General features: G+C 29.4%; 1 pseudogene; it reads right to left on the bottom strand.

Moving 5' to 3' along the window:
• LOC123205679 overlaps positions 1–14,623 on the bottom strand; it is a 30,016-nt pseudogene that overhangs the window by 5,427 nt on the left and 9,966 nt on the right.

Here is a 14,623-nt window from a genome sequence, read left to right as displayed (position 1 = left end):
CCAACAAAAATATCTTTGCATAGAAAATATTTAAGAAGTTACCAGATTCAAACTTTAGTACCGAATCACCTGAACAGACATTAATCCCAGCTTCACGGACATGTTTAAGGGTTTCCGAGCGTTCATCGTAACTTCTTGCAGTGATAATATTTGGATAATATTCTTTTGAGGTATCAAGGTTATGGTTATATGCTGTAAGGCGTGCTTTCTTGAGTTCTAAAGCTTGCTGCTTCTCCAGCAAGCCTAATGTACAGCACAGCTCCATCCCCATTCCCTGATACAAGGCAGATTCAGAAGACAGATTATCCATTTGATGAACATGATAAAAAGCTTAACACGGGTTAATTGACGTGAAAGAATTTCACAGCACCAAAAAATCAGGACATATGGTTCCTGTGCATTATTAGTCTTTCTTTCAATTTAGGAAGAAAACTAAAAAGGAAAAATGAAATTCATGATCAACAAATTGGCATAATAAAAGTCAATTGAAAAGGCAATAAATATAAATCAGCAGTGCCAGTCCACAGAGACATTTGCTGAACAGAAAGGATTAACAGCTGCAAAGCAAATGTATGTAAATTGACTGGAAATGCCGCAAAATATTTTTTCAGTTCCTTTTTATTGTTAACATTAGGGAAATTTTCACCAACACATGGCTTGAGAAATTAATGAATAAATTTTTTTGTCCAGGGAAGCCCAAGACTCAAATTCTTTTCTGTCCAAAAAGGGTTTTCTTTTGGGTTGAACAATTAGGCCTCAAGTTTGCTTGACCCAATTAACATGCCTAATCATATTAAAAGATAATGCTCATAATAATTATTCATCAAAAGATAATGATCAGGCGTAGTATAATATCAAAAAATAGGGATCAAAATGATGCCATATCAATACATATAGATAACGATATATCCAAAAGATACAAATTCCTTATAAGAATATGATCACATAATGCAAAATATGTGCACACAATATTGTGGAAAATCAAACTAATAAATATTACAATAACAAAAGGAGCAATATTACATTTACATGTTTTATGTATATAATTTGGATACATAGATAATATATCACCACATTACAACAAATATTTAATTTAGGGACGACTTTAATTTCATCCCATAATGTACTTTTGAGGGATGAAATTAAAATTTCATCCCAAAATGATAATTTTAGGGGACAAAATCTTAATTTTGTCCTAAAAAACTTAAGATTTATTTTTGAGGGTACTTTTAATTTCATTCTAAAATGATAACTTTAGGTACGATTTTATTTTTGTCTTAAAATGATAATTTTAGATATGATTTTATTTTTGTCTTAAATTGATAATTTTAGAGGATAAAATTTTAATTTTGTCCCAAAATGATTATTTTAGAGGACAAAATCTTAATTTCGTCCTAAAATATTTAAAATTCATTTTTAAGGATATTTTTAATTTCATCCTAAAACGATAATTTTAGGGGACGAAATTAAGATTTTGTCCTTAGAAACTTAAGATTTATTTTTAGGGACATTTTTAATTATGTCCTAGAAAGGTAAGTTTAGGGATAATTTTATTTTTGTCTCAAAATGATTATTTTATGAGACGAAATCTTAATTTTGCCCTAAAAATTTAAGATTTAATTTTAAGGACAATTTTAATTTCGTCTCAAAAAATGTAGAATTTATTTTTAGGGATGATTTTAATTTTGTCCCAACATGTTACTTATAGGGACGATTTTATTTTTGTCCCTGAATGATAATTTTAGGAGACAAAATCTTAATTTCATCACAAAAAAAAAATGTAGGATTTAGTTTTATGGATGATTTTAATTTCGTCCTAAAATATTACTTTTAAGGATGATTTTATTTTTGTCTCAAAATAATTATTTTAGAGGACAAAATCTTAATTTCATATCTAAAAATTTGATTTATTTTTAGGGGCATTTTTAATTATGTCACAATATGATAATTTCATAGATGATTTTATTTTTGTCTAAAAATGATTATTTTAGGGAACCAATTTAAGACCTCAGATTTATTTTCAAAAGGAAATTTTAATTTCGTTTAAAAAAACTTAGTATTTACTTTTAAGAATAATTTTATTTTCACCTCAAAATGTTACTTTTAGTGATGATTTTATTTTTGTCTTTGAATGATAATTTTGGGAGATTTTCCAAAAGTAAAGGATTTATTTTTAGGGATGATTTTAATTTTGTCCTAAAATGTTAACTTAAAAATTTTAATTTCATCTTAAAATGATTATTTTAAATTAAATCAAACTCAAGTTAAAAGATATTTGATTCAGTTTAGTTCTTAATCGATGATTCAAATTTATGTCTCAATTTAGTTTAAAATCATAGCTAAGTTAAACACAAATTTATAATTCAAATGGATAGTTACATAGCAACCTTATTTCACCTAAAATAGCTGAACTGAAGTAAAAACACTAGCGCTTTTCTCCTCCTCATTCCTATTTTTTATTATATTATTTTTGGTTCGCTAATTTTTTGTGAAATCCAAAAATAGAATCTGGAAAAACAAAGCTCCAAAATCAATCACATCTCTTCCTCTTTGAAGGTAGATTCTCTTCTAAATTATCACTACTTCACTTATTAATTCTAATCTCGCGCGAATTCTTTCTGTAATATCATTTTTCTAACAGTTTTTTGTTCTGATCAAGAAATGATGTAGTGCCGATTATTTTATGGCGATGGCAAATGGGTCTGATGAAACTACAAAAATATGTAGTCATTGGTAATCATATTACTTAGCCTATATATTATGTGATAATTTGTGGTAGTTTATGAATTTCAAAGTGTTTTTTTCATTTTCCTTTTTTTGATCACGGTTATTTGTCTGTGATTTTTTTGCAGCATCTAATTTGTTTTCAATATTTAATTGTGTTAGAGAAAAATTTTCATTTTGATATATGATTCATCTCAAGTTTGATATCTATAGAGTGAGTGCTAAAAATCCTAAGTCAACTTAGTTAAGCTAGGCATAACTAGTTTCTTAGCTTCTTAACTTTCATTTTATTGGCCTTTATCAGACCTTCCATATAGTTAGATTTCGTGTTTTGTTTTCATTCCTGGAGGATCATTTATGTTGCATATGACCTTTGCTTTGTGTTGTTAACACGAATTGATGTGTTCATGGTTTTAGGCAAGTTTTATTTGAGTCTATGGTATTAATTGATTTTTTAAAATTTTAGTTAGAGCTAATTGACATACGTAAAATGTCTTATGTATATCATGTGTCTATTATGCTCCATCTTTTACACTAAAGTTGATTACAGAGCATGGCTACTAGATATGACTCTTTTTTTTTTTTTGTGTTTATAGCGTGACTATTATATCATCTGAGCCAGTGGACAACTTCCAGGTATAAGAAATTTTTGTCGATTAAACTTATGGGTGCAATTTAGTATATTCATGTGTATATGCTGACAGTTGATAACTTATTTAATTTGATTTTTTTTTTTATCTTATGCAATACTACCTATTGTTTTTTTATGGGCAAGTTCATAGGATCTATGTCATTGTTACTATAGTCATCTTTTTGGTCTCTATGCTTTCATTCTTTCTTTTGAATCCAAGTTAATGTGGCAAATAGGTGGAACTGCTTATATATGTCTTTTTATATGGTGGATTTGGGGAAGGTAAAAGAGATTGTGAGGTGGAAAATAGTGATTCAACCTTATTGGAAATGGAATTTGGTTTTGGTAGTTTAGTTGAAAGAATCTTGCTTTCTTACAAAGGAGTTAAGGGTTTTGATCATTGTCAATGGACATGTATTTTTCATGGAAGCAGCTTGTTTCAATGCTACATTGACAATGTGATTGGGTATTAATTTATCTTTAATTCATAATCATTCAATTAAATAATGACATATTATTTGTGTATTCAAATTGTGTATAAAAAATGTGTATGCATAGTTTTATTGTAACAAAAGTTCATACTTTGTTAAACCCATTTACAAAATATAAGTAGTTTAAGAGGTCTTGTTTGATATTTGAATTAGTAAAATAGTTCCCATTAGATAGGCATAAACATGAAACTAAAATGCTTAAACCATAACTATTTTTTAACATAAAAATTTATGGCATAGTCAAATTTGGGGTTTAAGTTGCCAAGGAAGCCGATGTGATGCTTATTGTTGTTATATACAAGTGCATTTTTCTACCAGGCTATTGGATGAAAAAATTGAGTCAATATTCAAAGTAGTTATACTTAATAGGTCTATTTATTATGGGATATTGAATTTTTTACCCTAATTTGAGCCCACATATGCATTTATACCACGCCTTTCACACTCTAAATATTTTTACCACTTTATATGTTAGAGTGCCTGATTTGTCTTTATCTTTAACCTTGAGATACCAACCAAAGACAACACTATTATTTCTTTCTTTTTATGCATTACAGAGAGAGAACATGTGTAGATATTTAGTACCAATATTTAAAACAAGATTTATATATGTGTTAGATGAGATCAAGTAAATTTAAAAATTCTGGAGTTTAAATTTTTTAGATTAAATTTACAAAATTTTAAACTCACTTGATTTTATCTTTCTAAATTTTGGTTGGTGTTAATCTCATGTTGAAATGGTACATGGAAAAATAATCTAATAAGCTACCCATGAAGAGAATGCAGTGAAGGTCTTGGCGTGTGACATGAAACATATAACATTACATGGAATCTTGCAGAGACTGTATATAATATGAATATAATGAATATAATACAATATATTCAACAAACAAAGAATATTATAATGAATATTTATGAATATAATGCATTGACTCTTGTAAAGAATATGATGAATATGCAGAAGACTTTGCTTGTTTGCTTCCATTTTACATTCACGCGAAAGCATTTGTTTGCTTGCTTCTATATATATGCCTGCTTTTGCAAATATTTTCTACAAAAGTATTTGCTCGATTGCTTCCATATAACATAAGAGTATTAAAAATATATAGCATAGATCATCAGATTACTTTCTTGTGTACGAAGAAAATTTAGTGAATAGCTTCATCAATCCTCGACAGTGTCAACATAATGGCAAAATGACAGGTAAGGTTTCCTTATAAAAACGAAAGCATAATTGTATGGTATCAAATTTAATTCAGTCTGAATTCAATTAACTAATTCAATGTAAATCTCAATTTGATTTTGAACGAATTAATTTGAAATCGAAATTTGTTGTTGGGTTGGTGTAGAAAGGTTGGCGGCAAAACCAAGGCTTGGCTTTGCCGCCAACCTTTTCTACCACCAACCACTGCCACCTTGCTTTTTCTATTTTCTTTTTGTTGATTCCAATCAATCTGAAATATCAATATTTTTACATCTCACCTATCCATTTTTTTTAAAATGTTACTAAAGCTTGTTAGTTGAGTAGAAATTATTTTATGTATACTGGTGATTGAAAATTATCAAGTATAGGGGATGGAGTTTTAAATTTTTTAGATTAGCATAGCTGAAATGACATTTAAAACTCAACTATAGTAATCTAAAACTAGAATTGTAATTAGTTATTTGAAAATATTATGAACACTTATTTGGAAGATAAATGAAATCTCACATCAAATTTAACAGTTTTCATGAAAAAAATTATTTTAAAATATAACTTTAAACTAAAGTTGACACCAACCATATTAATTTAATGATAATCCAGTTTGTTTGATTAATCTTTGATTAAAATGATTGTTTTTCATTAATCTTTTTTTAATGTAATAAACAATTTAGATGCATTTAGTCAGTACCCATAGGAGACAGTGACCTAGAATAAAATAGGTGAATCGATGTGGAAGGGTATCTATAACAAATTCAGTATTGTGTTTAACATTACCCGCTTTATATGAGTCTACTCCCAATGATTGATTACAATATTTTAGGCTACCCAATTGCTTTCCAAGTAATTATTGCATAATGGATAAAGTTAATATTCATATCAATGATTAAATATTAACCATAAATGTTGTATATTGTACAGTAATGGTAGCAACAAGCATCAGTGTTTTATGGGGAGATGCAAGAGTAATGGCAAGAGATGTAGGAACTCTAGTCCTCGTTAAAGCATCAAATTATGAGACTTGAGGATTCATATGTTCAGGCGTAAGGATCAATATAGGTTATTATCCACTATACTTTTTTTTTATTATTTCAATTAGTTGTGTTATAAAATAATGAGAACCATAATTTCTTTTTTCCAATTAGACGTCTCATTGGACAATGATGCGCAAGAATAAGAGAAGGACCAATTGACAATTGTTAAGAAGCCACAGGCAGCTAAAAAAGTGTCAGCATTTGGGCATGTGCTGTGAAAGGAAAACAATTGGTAAGTCGTTTCACCGATCTAATAAAGGCATGAAAGAACAAACAACCCATACCTAAGGATTGGTTGAGGCCTACTTAGAGTTCTTATTGTGGTGCCACAGTGCTTCAAATAATGACAATTGATATGTCTTCCTCGAGGGATCAAACCGAATGATAGCTAGTGTGACCAAACCCTGGTGGACCTAAATTGTAACTCAGGAGCAATAGTTAGAAAACACGATATACACCATTCCTTTGTATTTGTTCATATTGGTTATCACTTTCAACTTATAGTTTAACTTATTTGTGTACATAGTACATCAAAGCTTTCATGGGAATACTCTGTAAATCTTTTCCAAATAGTAAGTGGACAACTATTTTGACCTTGTTCATTGCACTTCTCCTACAGTGCTACAATGAGTTCAAACATTTGGGTGTAAATATGGAGTAGGCTTTGTTTTTTCTAGATCAAATTAATGACGTCTCACGTGTACAATTCAATGAATACTTTCAACTATGGAGTAGTGTGAATAAGGTGGTTTACAAAAGTAAGTCATTTAAGGTATATGGTTATCGATAACTGTATTTATTTCTTTTTATTGGTGGTAGGTATTCATTCCCCTTAACTTTGATAACTAACATTGGGTGTGCAACGTATTGGATATCAATAATTAGAAGTTGTATGTATTTGACTCTACTAAATATACCACTAGCTTAGAAAGAATGAAGAAGTTGATAATGTCATATAAGACACTGACATACCTAATGAGGGCAAGTAATTTTTATACATAAAAGGGAATCCAACCGTCAAAGACTCTACCAACATTACAATAATGGCCAAATTAGACAAATCACTAATGCACATGCATAGGCATATCAAAAAGGGCATCCATGTATTGATTCTCTTTTTGTGCCTAATACCAAAGGCGAACTAGTAGATTTGATTATTACCATCCTTCGTGCAATGAAAAGAGACCCAAGATACTTTCCCTTTAAGTGTGAACCATTTATGCATATCACTAGGTGACAAAATTGTTGAAACCTTTTTATTGAATAACCCATACACATGAAGAAAAACTTAAACCTATTTTTGGATCAATATCAATACGTGTCACAGTTCTCGGGTTCTTAAGCTCTAAATTATGAAAATACTCACGCAATACAATAAAAGAATCTTCAAAAGATGCTTGTAATGCATTTAGTGCATATGTTTTGGCACGTCATGCTTGTGTGTAGGAGATGTTGATTTTGTACTTGTTTGCCATGTCTGAAATAATTTCTTTCAGTTGATAAATGCGATCAATCACAAACATTGATTTAAGTATGTTTTGAAATGACTCTCCACCAGCTTGCCTATGGTGTGATAATATTTGATCCTGTAAACAAGTATGTGTCTCGTCCATAGGTCATAACACCCAATAGTCTCTATCTTTCTTTCTCGTTGCTCATGCTCTCTATTTATATAATGGATGTATGCACTTAAACTCATACTGTATATTATTAGAGTGATTGACCTTCCATTGAATTCATGTTTCTAAGGCAAATGTTCAAAACAATACTTTCAATTCTACCTTCGAATTATAAAAACTCGTCATTTACAAATGATTGTCCCTTCATGTCATTAGATTATTAATACCGACAATCTCAACATTAATAGCTAGCTTAGGCACCCATTTAAATGGATTTAGATTATGAATATGACTAGGATATGCTCTAATATTTATAAAGTCATGATGTATTGTGCTACATTTAGCTCTTTCATTATAAACATGACTTTAACTTTCGCCAACATCCTGACTTGGAACATCGTACAAGTCCTCATTAAAACTAGAGAATTTATCACCATTATCATCCTACTCATTAACCTTTACTTCATAATCCTTATCCACGCCATTGTCATTATTATCATCACCATAATTCCCACCAAACTCTTGGAAACTTTGTGGATGATTCTCCCTTTCTTCCTTATGAACATCTTCAGCTTGTTGATTGCCCCTTTCATAAATTAGACTTTTGTTAACATAGAGTTTGGTTGATCCTCGTAAACTTCTTGCTTTAACCATAAAAAACTTTAGATCATCATCGTCTACAATATCTATTAGACCCACATTACCTAGGGTAAATATATTTATATTTGATTGCCTTCGATCGAGTCTTAGACGATAACTTATTATCGCAATGAATCCTTCAAAATCAATACTTGTGTTAATACACATCCCTCTTTTATTCCCATCAACATATCTTATCACATTATTATTAACTTCAATTCATTGCTCTCCATAGAGAATCTTAAATGTAGCTTTTTCCATCTTGACTAAAAATAAACCTAAAAACATAAAAAACCTGTGTTTAGGCAAAGTTTATGTGCTGTGAATAGTATCTTTCAGTAAAAAATAATAACTCCAAAATGAAAAAAATCATAGCTAGTTTGCACAAACAACCAATGCTCTAGTACTAAACTGATGCATAACACTATGCATAAGCAATAAATCCAAAAGGGGTGAGCTAGAAAATATTATTCACTTCAAATTGCACTACTTTATAATTTCTTCAAATTAGGCCTCAAATGCAAACCAATGCAGCCAAGCTTCATACGCATATATTTATAACACATTAAACTATCATATCATCAAATGATGTACAAATTATGATCAAGGGAAGACAATAAAAAATGGAAGAAAATGGTAGTGGCAATTTTGTAATTTTTATTAAATTTTCTGCTAAGATAAAGAAAACAGTACACACATTGAAATGGCATCAAATTGAAACATAAGCATAACCAAGGCATAAAGGATAAATCCACCAACCTAGGAACTCCACCATCACTCCCTAAACACAAGAGGATGGATAAAGGAATTGAGAGGAATAGAAACTATGTTTAAACAAACATAAAAATAAAATTCAAGGGGTTGGCGTTAATATCAACCTACTTTTTACATGATTTTTATCTAGATCTGAATTTTCATATTTTTTAACCATCAATACAATATTAAACAATATTATAATAACTTTAAGCAATAAAACAACATGAAATCGCAATATTTCACATGAAGTCATGAATATGAATCTACCATATATTATTTGATTTTCAATTGTTCATAAAAAAAACATATTAACATATGAGCTTGAATCAAGACTGACTTGAATGTGGATGATTTTGTTGTGAAATCTTTGCAACAGATATTAATTCTCTAAATAAATTTGACAATTTTTGTCTCTCCCTTCCTTGTATCAAAGTTGAATCATTTATAATGACTTTTTCACGGGTTTTATTGTTCAATCACAGGAGTCTTCTCTATTAAAGAATTTTTTTTCATGCTACAAAGATTTCGTCCCTTACTGGAAGGTTAAGGACAAAGAGAGAGATGGTATTCTCTCCTTTTGCATGAGTTACATCAACGGGGTATTTTAGGGAAATGAATTACTATTGTAGCATTTTTGCTTAGGCTTTGAGATGAGTAACATATCAGTATACACGATTAAAAAAAAAGGGAAAAAAAATTCAATATCCCATTCATTATTATGTTGTTGTATATGGAGCCCCTTGAAGGGATTTGACACCTAAGAAAATGTTTTCCATGAAGTTTGATGAGGCGTCAACAATAAAGAATACAATCAAGGTAGAGTTATAAAAGAGCTTCAAAGTTTTAGAAATGCTCTTATCATAGCTTTCAAATATCCAAAAAACTTCTTATATAAGCACCTTCTTGCATCTTTCCTAGAATCTTATTTACCTTTGAGGCCTAGGTATATCCTCTAATTAAAATATCTTTGAATTGGTTATTAACAACGAAAAGACAAACTTTTGCTCATCTTTCTTTGAATGGTTTTGTATGGCTGAATTAAATTTAAATATTTTATAATTAAATTAAAAAATATTTATATGGAATGACAGTTTTTCTAAATATCTTTGTCTCATCTTTCTTTGAAAGGTTTTGTATGGCCGAATTAAATTTGGATCCTCCATTCTTTGAATGAATACAATATTGTCACTACTTTTTAATTTAACCATTGAAACTTAACCACAAAAAAGTAGTCTTGTCAATAAACCTCATTCAGGATACTTTATAGAGAAAAAATACCCTAATCTAACAATATAGATTTTCTTCTTAATTGATTCTTATGATAAGAGGAAACTGTGAAACCATAGATATTACATGAATTGTTTATAAACTAAAGAAGACGACCGATATTAATTAAGAAAAATACGAGGACATTACGTGAACAACATTGATATAAATTATGTAAAATATTTGTATGTAGACAGAAATAGCTTACATGATGAACCAAATACAAGGAAACACTTATTTTAATAACAAAAGCTGATCGATTGAGCAACTCGCCACCTCATGCATCGCTTTGTTATGGGTTATTGATAGCACCGAGACCGTGATTGTCAGGTGGTGAGGGGCTTCCTATAACACCGACTTTAATAGAGTAATTCATTCTATTAATCATATGGCCATGTGCTGTTGCCGTCTTCTCTTTTACAAAAATTATCAAAATTATTGCTTTGTTATCAGTTGAATCATTTATCTTGCATAATTATGAATATACACATGAATTTATTTTATACAAAGAGATATTAATTGATGGAAATTAATATAAAGAAATGGGCTCACTTGTTTGTGGTGATTCCACAAGCGTAAGCGTAGACTCACTCACAATGTACAAATCCATTGTTTTAAATTAATGAACTAATTAAAGAAAATATATGAGTTTGAAGAGAAATATATATAGAAGATTGACTCACTGGTTTTTGCTGCTTTCGCAAAAGGAAGAATCGTTGAAGAGAAGAGGAGAATTAAAAGCAAGGTTACCAGAAAGTACACAGATGGGAACTTGGCAGCCATTTTTATTGATTATGCCTGAGAATATGGTATATCGATTATATAGACATATTTATAGCAAATTAGACATGTTTAGGTGCTAAATTTCACGGAAAATTTTTTTTCTATGCTTGTAATTTTGTCGAATGACATTGAAAGTGTTATGGGGTGTAATAACTTTGGAAATTATTTCCAATTTTGTAGTTTAAACTTTAGTAAAACTTTATATTTGAGATTTTATTTTTCACTTTGATGACTTACTAATTGAAATAATATTTTTTACAAATCAATTTTCTCATAAATTAGTTGAAAATAAATAAAGGTAATAAAGGGTGTTCATTAACATAAGAGTCTAAGGGTACATTTTTAAAAATTATTAAGTCAAGCTCCCTCTTAACCCTTTGTGGCTCAGCCTCAGCTAGGGTAAAGAGCAAATTACATGTTTGGAGTTGGAATCACTATATATCTGATTACCAATTCTGTTTTCTATCTGAATTGACAAATATTGGGTACACTTTAGTTAAAATTTTCGGAGAACCAACAGGGTCTTGGTCTAATTTTGATTCCACTCTCTAATAAATCAAAACTGACCCATAAATTGTTGAGTATCTGGCATAACTTTAACTTTTTTAATCCTAACTAAGAAAACAATGTCGTTTTGTGGATCACAAAATGTTGGTGTTTGATGCAACTACTAAGCCACAATTTTATCCACTGCCATTCAATTATTCCTTCCCCAAATTTTTATATGACCTATCTTGATATTTTTCTGCCCTAATCTTTGAGTTGTCCTACTGCCTTACCAGTTTTAACATTTTTTTCTTAGTCTACAATTAGAATATAAATTGTGTAAAGTGAGACAGAGTTAAAAAAAAAAAAAATTAGAAATCCGAGTGTCTGCTGTGAGGAACTTCAAGTACTACAAGAGGTATGTATGTATCAGTGTTCTACATTTTCTTTTCGAAAAATTTCCGTTCTTGTAGAACTAATAATACAGATTTCTTAATACAACAAAGAGACCACAGTACAAATCAACATGTTTAAAATTGAATAATATTGGTGGAATTAAACGCCACCAAATAAATATGTGAAAATTCAATGAAAAGATAAACACTAAAACTTGTCAACAGGGTAGAGAATAGTTCTCTATTTGCGTATTGTTCACGATAATGACCATAAAGAATTCATCATATTTGAATTCCTTGCGTGCTGTGTACACGCATCTGGGAAATTTCCCATGGAAAACAGAATAATTTTTTATTAGTTCTTATAAATGAATTTCGTTTCCCTTCGCATATAAAAACTCGTTAATGGAAAGTTTTCAATTTCCCTCTAACACGTTAGTGAAAATGGCCCTTTTATTATAAAATTTTAATTACCATGTATAAGGTTTTCAGTTTTAGTCACCACAAAAAAAAAAAAAAAAAAGGTAGGGTGGTAGTTAGTAAAAAACGCATTTAATTCGCATATTATTAAACATGTATTTTGCGGGTTTCCTGTATTGAATGAATTTTATATTATTAAACACGTTGTTTTGATACCTACGTCTAAAGTATGAAAGTATCTTTTTAATTTTTCACTAATTACCATATTGTCATTAAAAAAAACCTTTTTTTTTTTCAAATTTCTAACCTTTCCATTCATCATATCAAGTTCATATTTATAATAGCAGTAAACATTTTCTCACATAATTCTTTTTACACTAGATTGATTTTTTCTTTTTGTCCAGCTCAATTTTTCATCTTTGATATTCTCCAAATATGTAAACTTTCATTGTCTTTTCCTCTGTTGCTTATAGTTTCGTTATGTTTAAAATTCTTTTAATGTTTAATATATTATTTGATTTGAGGCATCAATCATTCATTAATTTTGTTGTATATTCGCCTGATTTTGCAATGATTAAATATGATGTATTATGTTACATTAGCTTTAATAACTAATTAAATACTTTGTATACAAATTTTTATATTTATTTTAACCACAGATTTCATGAAATCTGTTCAAATTATAATTAATATTGTTGTGTTTTTAGAAATATATTTTTAATGATGTGTTATATTAAACCCGTTTATACACGTTCTGAATTTTTCCTATATCCGAGTTTTATGACTCTTTTTTTACAAACGTATTTTTTACTATTTACTGTATCATACCCGTATAATTTTCATACTTGTATTTACTAACTATAAGGGGCCTTTAGTGAGAAAAAATTAATGAGATGATAAATATTTTGTCATTATAAATACTATATTTATAATTTTAACAACTAATTATGTATATTCTTGTTAAAACTAAACGAAATTATACTTTCAATAACAAAATTTTAAATTTCTCAGTATAAGCTTAAAAACTTGTCGTTATTAGTCTTATGGGTATATAAAAGACTAGAGATGGATATGAACTGAACTGACCCTGAACATCTCTCAGCTCGAGTTTAACTTGAATAAAAAATAATCTAACTAGAATTCAGCTAAAATTCGTCGAGTTGAAATTAAGGTTTGCTTGAGATTGACTAGAATAAAAATAGTTCGAATCGAATTATGACTCAAATCGATAGCTCGAATTCATTGTTTGAGTTTGCAGCTTATTAACAAACAATGCCAGTTTACCTAAATGATATACAAAATGATATCATTTTGTAAATTAATTTTAGAAACTTTTAGGTTCGTTTAAAAAGTTAATAAAAAATTTGAGAAGTATTACATGTTTTGAAAGACGTTTCTACTTTAGCAACTTTTAGTTATGCATTCTATCTTTTTTAATTAAGATTCCCAATTAAAATCCCTAACTTGCATATCATCTTCTTTGCACTCTGATGTTGATAGTCATCTCCTTATTGGTGTCTCAAGTTATCTCTTCTAACACTTATACATATCTCTGAAGGACTTAGTCATTCTGTATGATCATGATTAATGTATGATTGATTGAAAGTGAAATAAATGATAAAATGTGAATTTAGAATGATAGACGACCATGCATGAGGTGGCCACACTTGTGTGTCAATTGTCATATCAGTTGGATAACATGAACGCCACATAAATTTTGAATTAAGTGATACATATTGATGTGTGGTACATGAAACACATACTTGTGTATGGCGTTACATGAAAACATTCAATTGAGGGTTCAAGAGTGTTGAGATTGATATTTAGGCTCTTTTATGGCAACTTTGGTGATACCTTTGTATGTCAGATTTCTATGTTTTGTGAATTGAGGGGTTGTTCCTTTGCCGATTTATTATATGAATCCTTATCCATGTTTTTGACATGATAGATACTGTTAATGTAATTTTATGGATTCTTGATTAATGCATCATTGATAGTAATTGATCCCTAATCATGGTGATTGATCTTGTCATAGTGGTACCCTCAATCAGAGTGATTGACACCCTAATCATAGTGATTGACACCCTAATCATTGTGATTAACACCTTAATCATAGTGATTGATCTTATCATAAAGGTTGACCCTCAATCATAATGATTGACACCCTAATTATAATGA

Source organism: Mangifera indica, unplaced genomic scaffold (assembly GCF_011075055.1).
Source record: "Mangifera indica cultivar Alphonso unplaced genomic scaffold, CATAS_Mindica_2.1 Un_0012, whole genome shotgun sequence".
Taxonomy (NCBI): domain Eukaryota; kingdom Viridiplantae; phylum Streptophyta; class Magnoliopsida; order Sapindales; family Anacardiaceae; genus Mangifera; species Mangifera indica.
Note: the sequence above shows the minus strand (reverse complement) of the source record. Positions and strands in the feature narration are given on the sequence as shown.